Source organism: Hakea prostrata, chromosome 4, assembly GCF_041222555.1.
Source record: "Hakea prostrata isolate BN-2017 chromosome 4, UWA_Hpros_2, whole genome shotgun sequence".
NCBI lineage: Eukaryota > Viridiplantae > Streptophyta > Magnoliopsida > Proteales > Proteaceae > Hakea > Hakea prostrata.
In genome coordinates, this window is record NC_142603.1 from 21,216,937 (window position 1) to 21,235,595 (window position 18,659).

Here is an 18,659-nt window from a genome sequence, read left to right on the forward strand (position 1 = left end):
ATTGGAAATTAAACAAATGTTAGTAGATGACCCTTATAATGACTCAAAAACTCTCCTAAAGTTTAAGTGAAGAGAGAAGATTAGTCTCGATAGTGTAAAAAGGGTAATTTTGGAATATCTGTAGATCAGTGATGGAGAATCCAATTGACGTAAATAAGATATCAAATCGAGGATCGTTGAAAGACCTTTCCAACGAGCCAAAGATCATCAAAATCGGAGTTCGTTTGGGGGTCCAACCATGGACGGAAAGTTGGGCCGGTTGGGTGAACCAATCCCCCACCCTATTTTCTATTTAGGGGCAAAAACGGAATTTCGGATTCTTAAACCCTATTTTATGTTTTAACTCATCCGTAACCGCATTTTATTTTACAAGAACGACTCGAGGCTGCGGGAAGAGGAGAAACGAAAGAGGGGCGATTTCCATTCTTCCGGAGGCATTCCCGTGATTCGAATCTTCAAGAAAATTTCAAGAAAGGTTAGTTTTATTTAATTATTCTATTACTCACAATTTTGTGAGTATTTTCTCTCCTTCCCTTTTGAGGAATCTTGAAACGGAAGCATGTTTAGGTTGATAGCTTATTTCTCAATTTTCTTTTTAATGTCGCTTTCTAATAAATGAGTTATTGGTGCAATCCCATGATAAGGGTGATTCATTTTGATTCTCTAGGTTACCCACGGGTGATTTATGAGAGCCAATTTGGGGGACTTTGATTTAGGTCAAATTAAATCAAATTGAGAACACCCTTGTGATCTCTTTATTTCCAATTAATTTTTCCCCACAATTTCATTCCATTTCGACTTCAATTAAAGACAAAATTATAACTTTTAGCCGATTTAGGTTAAAAGGGTGAGTTAAAACCTAGAGTTCTATTTGGGGTTGTTACGGGAATATTTTTACATATTTTACTAAACCCAAATTAACTCTTATTATTTGGTTAATCCTTTTGCATGATTAGGATAAATTACCCAAAGGTTATTTCCTTGTGGGAAGAGATATTGATCCGTGGAGAAATATCAAAGTAAAAGGTGAGGAATAACCAACCCATTATATTGAATTGATTGTTGTTGTTTTATATCTTTTGATAAATATGAATTGTCATAATATATGTTTATCATTATTACTTATGATGTTGCTTCTCTGTGAAATATATTAATGTTGTTATGATATGGAATGTGAATGTATGTGAAGGGAGAAGAGAAATATTATTATTCTTCTACCTTGTATTATCTGTTGGGTTGTGGGTTCGCCCATCGCCTAGTTATGTGATTGCTTAGTTGTGGTTGGAGAATGGGGAATGCCCTTTGGCATCGCCATAGGATACCAGAGGAGGCGGTATGGGACGATCTATGGTGCCCTTGGCGCTTTCCCAACTACCGGTGGCATATTTAGGGCATGTCTAGAAGTGTTGGGCTAGGTGACCTCTTGAGTACTACTACTCTTCCGGCAGGGGTATTGAAGCCGGTTAACCCGTGATGGTAGTGGCGGGTCCGTGTCGAGCAGGCCCACTATCATCATTGAGAGGTAGGGTTGCATATAACGAGATAAGGGCTCATGGGCACTCAAGACCGGTGAAACGACCCGTGAGAGGACATGGAGATATCCGCTATATATGTGGATGATCACGGGTTAAGGGATGTAATCCGACAGATGCCTCCCGCTGAGGATTACATTCATAGGTGGGAAGGTATTGAACCAACAGAGCACTAGGCGTGAGGGGAGATATCCGGACCATTGTAGTACGAGACCGTATGACCCCGCACCGGGCTTAGGTTTGTCCCGACACGCGCTAGATCTTATACCAATGGTGATGTGAGAGAGTGGAGACTTAATCCCCAACCATGGCTCGATGAGACTTACCCAACAACCGCGGAGAACCCAACGGACGTGCTTAAGTGCCGTGAGGGAAGAGTGATGAGACCGCCCAAAGAAGACGGTGTTTGACTTAATGCGTGTCTACCATAGAGACTTCATGATAGAGTTAGGAGCATAATTATTCACATATCATATCATTGTCATTAATTACATTATTGATATTCATGTTATATGTGTGGTGTGAAATCTTGAAAATGAATGTGTGATATGATGTTGAGTTGACCTCACCGAGTTCGTTGAACTCATTCCTTTTATATGTCTTTCTATTAGATTATCCCCGAGTTATGAGGACTTCTTCCAAATGGAGGATTCGTTGCTAGTATATCTTCTTGAAGGAATGACCGAAGAAGAAGTTGACGCACATGGAGCTTCATGCCAGTATCAAGACTATTCTTTTGGGTGGGATTCCATTAGAGAACTAGTATACTTTAGTTTTCCGCTGCGTTGAAAATTACTCTCTTTCTTTTAAAAACTCGATGTTATATTTTTATTTTGAAGTAATGGATGATTGTAACCATTATTTCGGTTTTGATAACTTAGTATGATAAACTTGATTTATTCTTGTCCATTTAATTATACTATATCATGTTTTGTATGGATTTGTCACCGAACCTAGATCTTGGTGTATCACCCCCACGGGCATTCGGGTATGACCGGCGGGGGGGGGGGGGGGGGGGGGGGGGGGGGGGGGGGGGGGGAGCGACCAGTACAAAAAAAAAATAAGAGGGGGGGGGGGGGGGGAGGGAGAGCACCAAAAAAAAAATAAAAAAAAAAGAAGGGAAAGAAAGGGAAGAAAAAAAAAAAATAAAATTATTGTAAGAAAAGAAAAAAAAAAAAAAAAAAAAAAAAAAAAAAAAAAAAAAAAAAAAAAAAAAAAAAAAAAAAAAAAAAAAAAAAAAAAAAAAAAAAAAAAAAAAAAAAAAAAAAAGTCACGCCCCCTTCTTTACACACCCACTTTTTTTTTTTATTATATTAAAAAATTTGAATGTTGGGACCACCAATAGTAATGGTAGGGCTAATTTAAGTACTAATTTGGCTACGAACCATCATAGCAAGAACCTTTCTAATGTTAGTGTAATAACATCTATATTCCTAACCCGAAAACCCAAATTGCACGTCCGAGTACCCGAAGCTCTAGTCGAAAAAAATTGTGGGCCATTCGAATTGAAGCCCAATATTCGGCCCAGAACCCATAGATTTGGATATTGTTGGTGAAGACCCTACCTTATTGGGAACCATAAGAAGATCTCGTCGGAACTTGATGGATTGGGTAGATGGATATCTAGTGCAAGAAAGGTCAAGTTGGAAGATGCCTATGAACAAGATAAGATTCCTCCACATGTTGTTTAAGGTTGTAGGGTGCTAGGGATCAACCGGGAGTGCAAAACGCCTAAGTATTGAAAAGTACCAGGGGCGGTTGTTTAAGGCGGTTGATTGACCAAGCAACCACCACCCCTAGTGATTGATTGGAAAATTCCGCTAAAAAACTGGAATTTGCCCCCGACACCCTATTTAAAGTCTTCCACGACCTCATTTCGTAATATTTTATTCCTAAAGTTTGTTGTGGACTAAGAAGAGATAGATAACACATGGTTGGTGGAGGAGAACCTTTATTCACGGAGAATCTTTCGAGTTTTCTTTGACTTTTAAATCCTAAGTAGAGGTAAGTTTAACCACTCTCTTAATCTATTGAAATTTGCCTTACTAGAGAGTAGTTATTTCAAGTGGTAAGCGCTGGTCGCAAGCAAGGTCCGGTGAACCTTGTGGGCAAAAAAGGGGACCACCCCCCGCGACCGGTTTATAAAACCGGGGTTGGCAAACCAAAAAAAGAGAATGGTTATTCTCCCACTGATTCTGTTGTGATGGTTTGGAGTAAATTACTTATTTCCCATCAACGATCTCTATTAGATCGTGCCAAAAGAGTGGATTTTATATCCAATTTAGTGGCGGATCTTATTGAAGAAGATTATGTTGGTCTAAATTTTCTCTCTTTGATATATGTAGTTTGAGTGACCTCTCTAGAGTTCTAAGAACATAGTTTAGACTTGGATTAACCCAAAATTAGATAGAAGATGGGTGATCAAAAGTCTGAATTTCGGACTTCGAATTTTGCTCGAGAGTGGAGTGGTTGCCTAGGGTAGTCGATCAACTTGACCAACCGCCTTAACCGACTGATTGGGTTCCAAAGGCTGTGTTGAAGTTTTTTATGCTCAGTTTGAGTTATAGACTCTAGTATAACTCTATAATCTTAATCTACGGGTTTTCTGGGATCTACTAGGGATTTTGCTTCAAGGATTTTGCGCATTATTCAATACTTTTTCCACAAAGTTAGGTAAGGACACAGTTGCATATATATAGTTGAATTGCTGATATGATGAATTGTATACTTTTCTAAACATGTCAACGACCTTATATCTTGCTGTAATTATTGTTATGCATGTTTACTTGTTACTAATGTATCATGAATGATGATTGATGCATTTTACTTATTTGCTTATTGTGGAATGATGTGTTTGGTGCGACTATAACTTGGGGAATACCTAGCTACGTACTCCTAGCTTGGGGAATTGTTACTATCCTCTGATGCCCCCAGCACTATCATAGATGTTGTCATTCATGACTAAGAGGTCTAGATTGCATGGTTAGGTACTTGATGAGCACATTTATGTGTGAAATCTTAGGGCATAAAGCATGCATTTTACACACTTAAAGTGGAGCAACCTTGGGTTTTATGTTGTTTTTGCAGATTTTAGGACTTTTCAAGATTTAAGCAAATATTTGGAGTTTTTTGTATGAATCATGCAATTTTACACGTCAAGATGTCCATTCAAATTCTCAAATGCGAAAATGGGCCTGATGGGCTAGAGATGTGATTATGGGCCAACTCCAAATTATTTTAGAGATAAAGAAGGCAAATTTGATCTACGGATGAGATTATAAATTATCAATCAAATCTACAGAGATATTATTGAGAGAGTCCAAATGGAGAAAAGAGTCTTTGAATACTTCAATATCTTATTTGGGATTTGATTAAAAAGAAAAAGAAAAAGAGGGGAAAAAATTATATTTAGAGATGGAGAGGCAAAAATCCCACTTTTGAATGTCTCTGTCCAGTTTCGATCAAGCCATTCATCGAACGGTCATCCGGTGTCCGATCGTACTGATTTTTGGAGGAGAGCTTCACTACTTCTTAAACCTCAAATCCAACGGTGGAATTATGCACCTGATCTCTCTAAGTCGATCCGATTAGTACGTCAAAACCCTAATTGGCTGAGTCAGATAGGAACCCTGAGTTTGATTCAAATTCTGTCAAGATTCATATCTCATGTAAACTCTATAAAAGGAGAGCATACTCCATCAAAGGAGAAGGTGTTTTAGAGCTTAGTAGAAGTACTCTTTCTTATCTCTTCAGTTTATTTAGGTTTTCTCTAGTTTTCTTTGTTTGCATTTGTGAGATTTAAATTTCTAGATTGAATATTTAGGTTTAATTTTTCTATGTAATGCAATTCAAATTCAAGTTTCAAGTTTTAAGATTCGTTTTTCTCTGGGTCAAGCAATTGCAGATCTGGTTGTTAGAGTTGGTTGAGATTTGAATCGTTTGTTCAATTCGTAAGTAACCTTCTTCAACATTCTTCTCTCCTCCCTCCATTCCTGCTTCTATCTACCCCTCCATATTCTTAATTTAGGATTTACTTTCAGCATTTATTTATTGTTCTCCCTTCCCCTGGGTCCTTGATCAAAGATGCCTACAGTCATGCCTCTCTTTGGTTAAGGTTTCCCTTTCCTTTTATTACTCTGTTATTTACTTTTTGCAATTTAGTTTCAGCATTTATTTATTGTTCTCCTTTCCCCTGGGTCCTTGATTAGAGATGCCTACAGTCGTGCCTCTCTTTGGTTAATGTTTCCCTTTCCTTTTATTGCTTTAATTATTTCTTTTCTGCAATTTCTTTTTCTCGAATATCCGTTCCCCTATCGGTGATTGTAAGCTATGGCAAAGGGTCCACGGTCAAAGTCATTATAATTATACTCCCCTTCCCTAGATCCAGAGCTGACACTTGGATCACTTTCTCTTTTATTTTTATTTATTTATTATTTGCATTTTTTCTGCCTTTATTAATTATACGTTGATTATGTGTGCTTTAATTTTTGTTTCAATTTGATTGCATTAGATGTATAGATTAGGACCGTTTGTTTAGTTTAATTAAGTATATAACAAATTTTAATCATTGCACTCTCGCATTATCATTAAAAAGTTAATTCTAAAGTGGCATATCTCCTTGAGATCGACCCGTTAGCTACACGATACCATGCGCTTGCGGTTACTTTTAATTTCACAAACAGTACCCATATATGCTACTGCCCTTTCAAAAGGGGTGTTGAAGCCAAGTGACTCATGATGGTAGTGATGTGACTCTATGTCATCCAATAGAGGTAATCAATCCATGAGGAGACTTAGTGGTCTACTGTTTATCATACAATGGTAGGATTACATGTGTTAGGGTTGGGCTCATGGGCAACCCAAAGACAACTTGGATGTCGTGAGGAGACATGAGAGTTTCCGCCCCAAGGCCCCCAACAATATGTAGATGACCATAGAGTTAAGGAATGTCGTCCAATAGATGTAATCAATCCATGAGGATTTACATTTCTAGGTGGAGAAGGATACTAAACTAAAAATGCATTAGACATGAGGAAATGTATATGGACCACATGTACCGTTGACCTTATGACTTTGCATTGGGTTTAGTCCCCAACATGTGCCAATACTTAAACCAATAGTTGAGGTGAGAGAGTGTGAACCTATATCCCAGCCATGGTTGATGATGAAGATTGTACCCCTTACCTGGATCCCAACAGAGGTAGCCAATTCGTGAGGGATTAGAGTGATGAGACCTGCTTAGAGGAGGGTTGGTGTTATATTTTACAACATGTTAGCCTAGATAGAGACTCGCATAGTTAGATTTACATATGCATTCATAATTTAGCATTTCATATATTCATTTCTTGCTTGCTATGTGATCATGATATACGTATGGAATTGTTGCCTTACCGAGTTCTTTAAAACTCATCCTTGTGGATTTTCTGTATTTTTCCTTGGATGCCTTTGCAAAAACAGGAGAAGTTCTCTATGCATGGGAGAACACCTCTAAAGAGATATTGGAGGCCCCAATGGAACATAGTTATGATGAACACAAAGCTTTCTGCGGGTGCAGAGAGTGCTCTTTCAACACCCATTGATGGGAAAAGAGCTTTGGTTGTTCGCCGCATGGATAAGGAGATGAAGGAGGGTCTCATGACTCCTTTCAATGAGAGATTTGAGATATAATACCCTAAACTGATGAAAGACAATAACAAAACATGATGAAACATATTTTTGATATATTCTACTCCTGCTATACATTCTGATTGATTCATTCAGTATTTATTCTTGGACTTTGGAACTTTAGTTTTGTAAATTAAAATTTGAATTTCTCTCTTTGCTCTTGATTATAGGTTGTGTGTTTAATTTATTGCTGATAGTGCGCCTTTGGATCACACCCACAGTTTGTCGGGGCGGGTCCAATACCGTCGAGTGTGTGTAATAGTTTGTATCTTTAATGAAAACTTCTAATATATTCTCTCTTTTTTTTATATAAAATATAAAAAAAAAAAAAAAAAAAAAGAGGAACTTTGATGCTTCTGGATCACCTCCCCGTCATGGAGAACAATGTGCTCCCCCTAATAGTTTTGAACCACATAGTAGGGGGTGGGGTCCACATATAAATATTAAAAATAATAATAAAAAAAAAATTCTCAATGGGCCATATATGGGGTTTAAATTAAATTGTCAAGAGAGAATGCCCCCTACTGTGTGGTTCAAAATCGTCAGGGGAGAAGTACATCTTTCTCCTCTTACGGGAGCTGGTCTTGAACTCAACTTTAATTTGATGATTCACATCAAACTTTGACCAAATAACGCTAATCACGGGTGTCTTTGAGTTGACTTCAAGAGACCTGAGATAGAGTTCGATACTACTACTCTGAGGTCTCCTCCATCACACATTCAAGAGGAGGTTCACCATACTGAATCTCATATTTGCTTATTTTCTTGAAAGAAATCTCCCAATGACTACCCAATGAATTATAGGATCATTGCAACAGCACACCAAAAACACAACACAGGGGTCGTTTTCTACCCTTCACGGCGACTACCTACCCTGCAAATAGGGTTTTTCACGGCGACGACTTGGGCTCGTCTTCTACCCTTCGATTAGGGTTTTCCCTCTTAACCTGTGAATTAGGTTCTCCTACATCTCCCTTAACTGAAGGGTTTTTTCTGCGGCACTGAACCGTTTTTTCCTCTCTGTCTCGACGATATCAGAGAAAGCCGGACTGCTTACAGGTAAGTATTTCCCCTGAAACGACTTCGCTTTCCCTCTTCATTTTTGTAAACTTTTAACTTTTCATACGATTTTCCTTGTGATGGCTTCTTCCATAGGGTATCACAACAGTTTTTCTCATCGATTCTTGTATTGCAGGGACTAATTGAACATCTATAGATGGTTTTCCTCTGTTTTCCTCTTTTGTCTCAACCGTTTTCCTTTTTTCTCTTTTCTAGTATCTTCAATTCCGTGGAACTAATTCTCTGTTTCTAGGATTTTCCATGATCTTCTTAGTTGCAGAATTTTTTAATCACATAAATGTCTTTATCTATTTCTTTTCTATCACCGAAATGGTTCTAGTTTTTTTCTTTGCCTAGTTGTTTAAGGAAATAGTTGATGTTAACTTTTTGGAATCTTAATGCTGTAAATTTTAGGCTGCTCTATTTTGTTCAATACTCTCCCTCACCGGTTCCATGTTTTTCCTTTGTTTTTGTTCCCAACTGTTATTGTATCCAATGTTGCTGCAGGTAGTATGTGTTTTGTTATATTTATAGATTTTCATGTATATATTTGTGAGCACTCTGTTTTTTCATTAGCCGTTTTGATCTATCTTTTTGGTTTATTTTGTGTTTTTATCTTCTTTTGTTTCAACATGGTATGCTTTTTCCTCTGTTCTATTAAGTGGTTCTATCTGCAGGTTTTCTCGGTTTGTTTTCTTTTTCTTTTATTAGGTTGCCGTAGATGTTTTGGTTATCATAATGCATTGTAACCGTAGAATGTTAATCTCTTTTATTTTCAATTCCACAAATCTTGGCTGTGTGTGTTGGAGGTCGATCTACTTGAAGGTCTAAGGAATTGTCAGGGACTTGGCCCTAATAAACACCCACGATCTTCATGAGGCTATTAGCATGGAATTGTCAAGGACTTGGCCCTCCGCTAACTCAACAATACTTACAAAAGCTTTGTAGGAAAATTGGGCCAAGCATAGTCTTTTTACTTGAAACCAAACATCAAAATGCTGGAATTTTTAAAGTATCCAGGAAACTTAGGTTTGATAACTATTTTTGTGTGGATGCAATTGGCAATTCAGGCGGAATTGGTATAATGTGGAATGGTAATATTTCTATCACAGTTCTTTCTTCTTCTTCTTCTAATATTTTTTTTTTTCTTTTTGGGGGGGTTTTTCCGGGGGGGGGGTCCCGCCCCCCCTTTTTTTTGGCCCCCCCCGGGGGGGGGGGGGGGGAGTAGGGAGGGGGGAGCATGCCCCTTCGTGTCCTTTTTTTCCCTCTTTTTTTTTTTTTTTTTTTTTTTTTTTTTTTATTTTTTTTTGGATAATTACTATTGCCCCCTTATACTTTGGTTTTATTACTAATCAAACCCCCTTCTTTGTGAAATTACTATTGCCCCCCTCACTTCTAAAGGTGTTAAGTGGTTGTTAACATCAAATATGAAATGTCTATTTTGCCCTTAAAATTAAGAAGTAAAAAAATATGGCATTACCCTCATTTATAAAAATTATATTGCATGTTAATTATATCCTTAAAATCTTATATTTTATAATTAGTTTTGGATTTGGTGGGACCACATACTTATGATTGTTGAAACTTTCACATTCCACTTAAATTTTTCATAATCACATACTTATAGAAGTTTTACAAACAAATTAGCATATAATATATAATTGATAAAAAATTTGGTAACATACATAATGGTCAGCATATATTAGGTGATTTTCAATTTTCAGCTTTGAATTAAATTTGATATTTCTTAATATTTTAGTTTCTATTTAATTACATCTTTCCTTTATTTGGTGATTTATTTTTAGAGAAAAAAAAATCACATCTTTCCTTTATTTGGTGGTTTCTTTTTAAAAAAGAAAAGTGAAATTAAAGTTAATTTTTTCCTATTAAGGTTAGTATTATAACTTGAAAAAAGAGCAAATAAGTAAAAAGATAATTGCAAGATTATTTTTGGGATTTTGAAAAAATATATAGATGCCACATCATCAGTAAACTGACGGAGCTTAACGGTAGGGGGGCATTAGTAATTGTTGACAAAGTTAAAGGTTGGAATAGTAATTTTAAAAAGTACAGGGGATAAAGTAGTAATAAAATCAAAGTACAAGGGGGCAACAGTAATTATCCATTTTCATAATGATGAGAAGTTAGGAGGTAGACCTAAACCTTTGGCCCAAATGGATAGCTTTAGAGATGCTATTGAGTCATCTAATATTCTTGAGGATAAATGCACAGTCCTAAGTTCCCCTGGTCCAATAAAAGACAAGGGACTGATTTGCTCAAAGAATGTCTAGACAGGGCTTTCATCAATATGGACTTTCTTGAATTATTTGGAAGTACCCAAGATCATAGACATGCTATGGTGGGATCGGATCATACCCCTTTAGAGGTCTCCTTACACCCAGAAAATAAACGACCTATGAGATTTCATTATGAAACCAAATGGGAAGATCGCCTGGACCTCACTTCTCAAATTTCCACTGGTTGGAACTCACCAAACTCTGGCTCCCCCACATACAGACTACACCAAAGGATCAAGAATTGCACAAATTCTTTAAGATTATGGAGTAAAGCTACTTTCCATAATGCCTTAAAGGAAATTTCTAGATTATCCCAATTATTGGAAGAGTGCCAGACAAAATCTGTTTCTGAAACATCTGCTAAGGAAGAAATTGAGCTGAAAAGAGAAATTGAGAAACAACTTTTAGCAGAAGAGAAATTTTGGTGCCAAAGATCTAGAGTCCAATGGTTGCAAGAAGGTGATAGACACACCAAGTTCTTCCACTGCACAAAGGAGGCAGGAAAATTCTATCACAAAACTTAAAGACCATCTAGGTAACTAGTTGTCTGAAGACTCTCAAATCAATTTTGCAATATGGTCACACTTCAATTACCTTTTCACCACTTCTCACCCTATCCTCCCCAGGAGTTTCTCACTAGCACTCCTGCATGCATTACAGCTTCAGATAACTCCCTTCTTTGCTCACATTTTTCTCCTGATGAGATTAAAAGAACATTGTTTCAAATGAAGGGTACCAAGGCTCATGGATATGATGGGCTCCCTGCTAGATTCTTTCAAAGGTACTGGGATATCATTGGCAATGATCTCACCCTTACTGTGCAACACTTTTTTAATGGGGGATTTATGTTGTGCAGTCTTAATAAAACCATTATTTCCCTGATTCCCAAAAGAACCCACCCTTAGGATGTCTCTCACTTTAGACCCATCAGTCTATGCACCACTTTATATAAAGTCATAGCAAAATGTTTGGCTAATCGATTAAAACCCATCTTGAGGTCTATTATTAGTCAAACTCAAAGTGCATTTGTTCTAGTTCGTGCAATGTCGGATAATATATATCTTACTCATGAGTATTTACACTTTATGCGTAAATCCAAATCCAAGTCTGGATATATGGCTATTAAACTGGATCTTTGCAAGGCTTATGATAAATTAGAGTGGTCATTCATTGAACATACTTTGAGACATCTAGGGTTTGATTCTAAATGGGTTCAATGGGTCATGCAGTGCATCACCACCGTTGAATATCAAATCAAAATCAATGGTGCCCTGTCCAAACCTATTGTACCACAAAGAGGGATTAGACAAGGATGTCCATTAAGCCCTTACATTTTTATCCTCTGTCAAGAGACTTTTTCACAAAGGCTTAGTTCCAATCTAGGTATCCCTCGACTACCTGGTTTTAGGCTTTCCTGTCTTGCTCCAAAAATTAACCATCTCTTTTTTGCTGATGATAGCATGATCTTTTCACCTGCATCTACTTCTAATGCATCACAGATAAATGTTTTGTTGCAAGATTATGAACAAGTTTCTAGCCTTCACATCAATCCTGAAAAGTATGATGTTTTGTTTAGCCCCAGAACCCCTCATGATCTCCGGACTGATATAGTTTCTGCTTTTGATATTAAAGAGGTCAATTCTCATGGAACCTATCTGGGTCTCCCTTCCTTTATTGGAAAATCTAAAGTGAAGACTTTCTCTTTTATTTTGAAGTGTCTAGATTCTAAATTATCTGGGTGGAAGGGGAAATTGCTTTCTCATGCAGGGAAGGAGATATTAATCAAAGCAGTAGCTTTTGCTCTTCCTGTCTATGCTATGTCGTGTTTTCTCATACCCAATGAAATTTGCAAACAAATGAATCAAAGGATCTGACAATTTTGGTGGAAAAATGATCAGGGAAGAAGCATTCATTGGGTAAAATGGGAAACCCTGTGCAAGGGCAAAAGAGATGGAGGATTGGGGTTCAGGGATGTACATTGTTTTAACAAAGCTCTCCTTGCCAAACAAAGTTGGAGACTTTTAACCAATCCAAACTCATTATGGGCTCAGATGATGAATGCAAAATACATTAAAGACATTCCATTTTTTGAATGTCGTGTCCCAAATAATTGCTCACGGGGTTGGAGAAGTATATTGTCTGGAAGGGATATTCTCAGACAGGGCATTATTAGGCAAGTAGGAAATGGTGCTAATGTACATATTTTTAAGGACCCATGGCTTCCCTCTTTGCCTTTCCATGGTATTAGTAGTGCCCCTTTGGGACATAGTCCAATTTGGGTGCAAGAGCTTATTGATTGGGACACTTGCCATTGGAACTTACCATTACTTCAGTCTCTGTTCTCTCCAGGTGAGGTTCAAGCTATCTTAACAATCCCTATTTTGTCTCCTGATACTCTAGATTGTTGGATATGGGACAAAACAAAGGATGGTAAGTTCACTGTGAAGTCTGCTTATTATCAATGTTTAGCTATGGCTGATGACCAAGGTAATGTTGCTTCTTCTTCCTCCTCTTCAATATATTGGAAAATTATTTGGCAGATTCCTACTCTCCCAAAGATTAAACAGTTTTTGTGGCGAGTCCTCATATGAGGCTATTGCAATTGGAAGCTCACTTTTCTTAAGGAATGTTTCCCTTACCCCACTTTGTCTTACTTGTGGCCATACCTCGGAGAATGTATGTCATGCCTTGTTTTTTTATCATCATGCACAAGAGTGTTGGAGACTATCCCTCCATATTAATACATCTGATTTTTTAGGGACAAGTTTATTTGATTGGATGGATTTTATCAAAATAAAGTTCAATGGTTATAACAATTTAACTCTAGTGAATCAAATGTGGAGTGCCTTAGCTTGGTGTATATGGAATACGAGGAATGCAGCACTATTTAGAGGGATTAAGGCCTCTATTATGCATACAATGACTATGTTCTCTTTTCTATGTGCAGATATACAATCTCATATTATGGAATTCCAAAGGGCTCATGGGGAACCCTCTCCAAGGCCTAGTCATAACATTTCTGAAGAACTTGCTGTTTTTCAAATTTTTGTGGATGGATCTTGGGACAGTACTTCAAACAAAGGAGGTAGAGGGTGCATCATGTGGGATTACAATGGTGGCTTTGTAGCGGCTCAAAGCAAATGTGGACTTAGTGCTTCAGCAACCTTAGTTGAACTTGAAGCCATTAGAGATGGCATTATTCTGGGCTCCTCTTTAGGAGCGGTTGATTTGCATATTCATTCGGACTATTTACCTGTTATTAGTGCCCTCCAAGGTCTCCAATCATCTTTAGATTGGATGTGTCTCAGTTTAATTGTAGATATTTTAAAGCGTTGTTCTTTCTTTCCTAGGGTTTGTTTTAGTTATATTGGCAATGGTTTTGCTGATTTCCTTGCTAAGGGTGCTTGCAGGTTATCTCTAGAGAGATCCTGGTGGGGTATTCCACCTTTGTTTATTGTGGACTCCTCTCGTTTGTATAGGTCCTCTGACCTAATCTCTTTCGTTTAATATAATAGTTGTCTTTTTGTTTTGGCCAAAAAAAAAAAAAGAATTATAGGATTCAATCACATGTTCAATTCTAATCTAAAAGTATTCGGATTTACCCTAGCCCTTAGATTAGAATATTACATCTTAAGTCTTGGTTTAGATCATGCACAACTTTCCCAATGCAGCTAAAAGAAGTTTGGTTTAATGAGAATGCAGTTCTTGATCTATCACTAAGACCAAGAAAACATGCATGGTCACTAAGTCTTACCCCTCTTTTGATGGACATCCTAAGTGCTACTATGAATGTTTGGTTTTCTTGTTTTAAACATCCCAACTTTCTTACATGGCCTACTTGTATGGCATTAGTGTCATCTCAATGTGGTGACAAAAAACATGACTCAATGTAAAATTATGTGATCTATGTACTTGTAGTATTTAATCAATAGAATTTTCATCTTTTATAAATAATAATAATAATAAAATAATTAAAAAATAATAATCTTATAACTCATTGGGAGAACCTCTATAAGGAAAAGATCCAGACTCATAGAACCCTAGAGTTAAGATGTTCGATTTATTGGAAAATATCGAGTTATATGTTTTTCAATCGAAGGTAATAAATTATTAAAAAAAAAAACCGAAGTATCAATTCTTATTTCTGTTGAACAGATGAAGGATAGAGTCGATGCAATTTAAGCAAAATACTAGAGATGATTGGTAATAAAAGAGAATACAATGAAGTTACTAAATTTACCAAAGCTTTTACAAGGAATTATTGTATTCACCTTAGCTGACATGGATGCCTTAAGGTCCTTTACTTAGAATTCTGGGCTTCCTAAAAAATTCCCTCATCTTGTATAACTTTGATATATACATATCTATATAATGGAGACGACCATCCATAAAGTTTTACCTTATGAAATATGACTCAGCTAATGCCCACATCTAGGCTGCCTCCTTAACCTGACCTTCATAGTTACTAAGATACACCCAAAACTACTAACATAGAATTACAAAGCTACTAATTTCATCAAACAAGATGCTGTTTTGCAAAAGGCAAATAGATTGGACTTTTATTACAACATTGGTACTCTTCACTTTAGGAATTGAATTATTTTTCAACCAAAATTTTCCAATGGGGATGTAGCTCAAATGGTAGAGCGCTCGCTTTGCATGCGAGAGGTACAGGGTTCGATCCCCTGCATCTCCATTTTGGCTGTAGTTTAAAACATGTCAAAGTTCAAACTCATGTCGTTGCATTTTTGGTTATCATATACCAAATTGATGTAGAACAGCCCAAGGCTACGGTATTCTAAGGGTGCAAGTTTTTGGCCTTGACGGCCCCGTAATTTGCCCTGAGCCCGAATAGAGTTTGAGGGCCAAAATATTTTAGCCCTGACTATGGCCAAGGGCAGCCCTGGGATTACTCATTGGCTCACTGAGTTTGTCCCAACCTGTCATGCCTTGATTTTGGCTTTGATTCTGGTCCTAATTTTGACCATGAGGCTTGATTTCAATGAATTAGGAACAAGGACAAGGATATGGCCAATCAAAGCCGGGGTCAAGTATAGGGTCAATCAGAGTTAGGGCTAGGGACAGGGCCAATTAGGGCCATTGCCAAAGTATAGGGTCAATCAGGGCTAGGCACGGTACATTATGTCGCCGAAATATCGCAACATCTCGGCAAAAATTCGGCATGTCGCTGAAGGGCGACATGAAACCAAGCATCAAAATGACAGCAACCGAAAATCGCCGAAAAGTCGCCAGAAAATCATCGAATCGGCGAAATATCAGCAAATATCGAAATTTTCGATGCTGGCTCTTCACCTTCTTTGACTCCGATGACGGAAAAACCTCACAGTCCTCACCGTTGTTGTTCTTCTCCAGCCTACAACCTCTCTCTCTCTCTCTCTCTCTCTCTCTCTCTCTCTCTCTCTCTCTCTCTCTCTCTCTCTCTCTCTCTCTCTCTCTCTGTGGTTTTAGGTGAAGCAACAGGATTTCCGGTGATAGTTCCACTGCCAAAAGTCGTCGAAATATCAGCAAAATATCATCGTGTCAATGGTGTTGCCGGCCACTAACACACCAGTTTTGGTTGACATTTCGAACCTTGGGGCCAGGGCCAAAAATAGGGCCAATTAGGGCTAGGGACAAAGCCAATCAGGGCAATAATGGGCTTAGATTAGAATATATAGGGTTGGGCTTGGGATTGCAAAAGCTAGGCCCAGCCTGACCCTGTTGCAACCATAAAGTATTCTACAAAACAAAGGACTCTCAATCATAAAGGAAGGGGTTTGGCAAAGCACACAATTAATTTCCAAACTTAAAGAACTATACGAAATTAAAATTCCAGCTAAGAAAATTATAACTGATATGCAAAAATCAAGCTTAAGGGTTGTGGAAGTGCAAATCAGATTTAACCATCCAATCCACAAGACTAGGCAAGCAGGGTTTGGGGCATTACATCCAAGGAAATAAAGAAATTCAGGAAAAGATATAATAAAACCAACTTTATTCAATATAGTTGTGAGTTACAACCACTATAAAAGTAGTGACAACTCACATTCCCAAACCCAAATCAATTAATATGTAACCAACACCAAGTAGGAATTAATAAGGAGTAACAAATATATAACAAGTAGTCCTAGTTAATAACCAATCAATCAGCATGAAGCACTAGAGATTGATACGAACTTGTTGGAATAAATCAATCATCTCTTGCATCTTGGCATTTTTTCTAGAATCTGGAATTGAGGACTCAAGAGCTTAAGGGAAGGGAGCTTTTGGAATGTAAGACTTAGGAGTAGGATCCTCCACAATCGGAATGGGCAACCCTTACGAGGAAATTGATGGGGAATACTCACAGGTTTTGTCTCTTTACTAGGTTTGTGTGCATCATCACCAGTTTCATGGGTCAAATCAATCTCTTATTGACTCTCAAGATCAATGGGCAATGGCTTAGGAGTAGGCAAAGATGCATAATATTCCTTCCCACTATGTGTCACAATAGAGACTATTTGTGTGACATCCCGCAAAATCCACCCAGTCGGTTCCCTATATGGAATACCCGGAGGAGTGATCCATGGTCCTGACGATCCAGATCAAGAACGATCATATCCACTTACCACAATAATATAATCAAAAGCAAGAACAAATCATTGTTTTCAAGTAATTTAATAATAGAAGTCAAGAAATGATCTCAGAAGGATCACAAAAGACATCAGAGTGCGGAAAAGATACCAATAAAATAAATAGTCAAAATGCGGAATGAGGCAGAAACCCACTCTACAACAACTTTGTAAGGTAGATCGAATAAAAGTAAAGGTTACAATCGGTTCCCAAATAAGGGGAATAAACTAAACTACGGTCTCAACGAATCAAATAAAATGTCAAAAAGAGAATGGGACGACATCCCATTGCCGGCACACAAATGCAAAAGTCGAACTACTCCTGATAAGTATCAATCTCGTACTAATAGTCTTCACCAACGTAGTCACCATAAGCAGTATTGTATGAGTCATCAACTTGGTCTTCATAGTGTTGACCATCATAGTCAACAGCAGTAGTACCTGAAGGAAAATCTAACAAAATGTGTTGCAAAAAGGAGTGAGTTCAAAAGAACTTAGCAAGGCAAGTTATTCCATAATAACATAAATAACATGATACAAAACATAGCATGATGCAATATGATATGAAACAGACAATGCATCTATAAATCTAACTCTATGTATGCTAGGCAGACATGTTTTAAGTCATAGCACCATACTTCTTTGGGTAGGTCTCAAATCACTCTTCCCTCAACCATTTAGATATCTTGGGTTCTTCGGTGGTAATTGGGTCTGTATCCCTCGGGACATTCATTGGCTGGGGTTTAGGTCACCGCTCTCTCACATCACCATTGGTCTAAGTATTGGCGCATGTCAAGGTCAAGCCTAGCCCAATGCAAGTCATCTACTTAGTCGTATCAAGTCAGATCCAGATACTTCCCCTATGGCACCAACCAACTCGGTTCCGTATCCTTCACACTAGAGTCACGTATCCTATGGCTACAACCAACTCGGACTACAGACTCATCAACCCTATTGGTCATCCACAAATAATAGACGGGAAGCTCTCATGTCCTCTCACGATCATTTCACCGGTCTCGAGCACTTGTGAGCCCAAATCTAGCTATTTGCAACTCTACCAATAAATGGCATTTTACGAGTATCCGCAATGTGATCTATGTCCTCTCAAGGGTTGGTTACCACTCTTGAGTGCCTACAAATCCACATTGCTACCACGGGTCGTTCGGTCTCAATACCCTTCCGAATCGGGTTTGATACAACAAGGACACCCTAGCCAAACACCGCTAGACAAGCTCTATGTATGACATCCAACAATCTAGGAAAGCGTCAATGGGCACCATCGGAAACATCCCATACTATTCTCTCAGATTTTCAATGACAGAAATGTCAAAAGGACATTCCCCAATCCCAAATCATACCTAATCAATCACATTCCCAATTCAATCATATCATACACAACCGATATTTCATCATATAGAAGATATTTAATATAACATGATCAATCGCATATGTAACTAACAAGAATGAATATTCCTGATAACAAAAGAATATATAAA

At 37.8% G+C, this 18,659-nt stretch overlaps 1 non-coding gene across 1 annotated transcript; it reads left to right on the plus strand.

Annotated features, from left to right (window-relative positions):
- The first annotated feature begins 15,175 nt into the window (after window positions 1-15,175).
- TRNAA-UGC (transfer RNA alanine (anticodon UGC)) lies at window positions 15,176-15,248 on the plus strand. Its single transcript has one exon. It is a non-coding gene; the product is annotated as a tRNA-Ala (tRNA).
- Window positions 15,249-18,659: the final 3,411 nt, after the last annotated feature.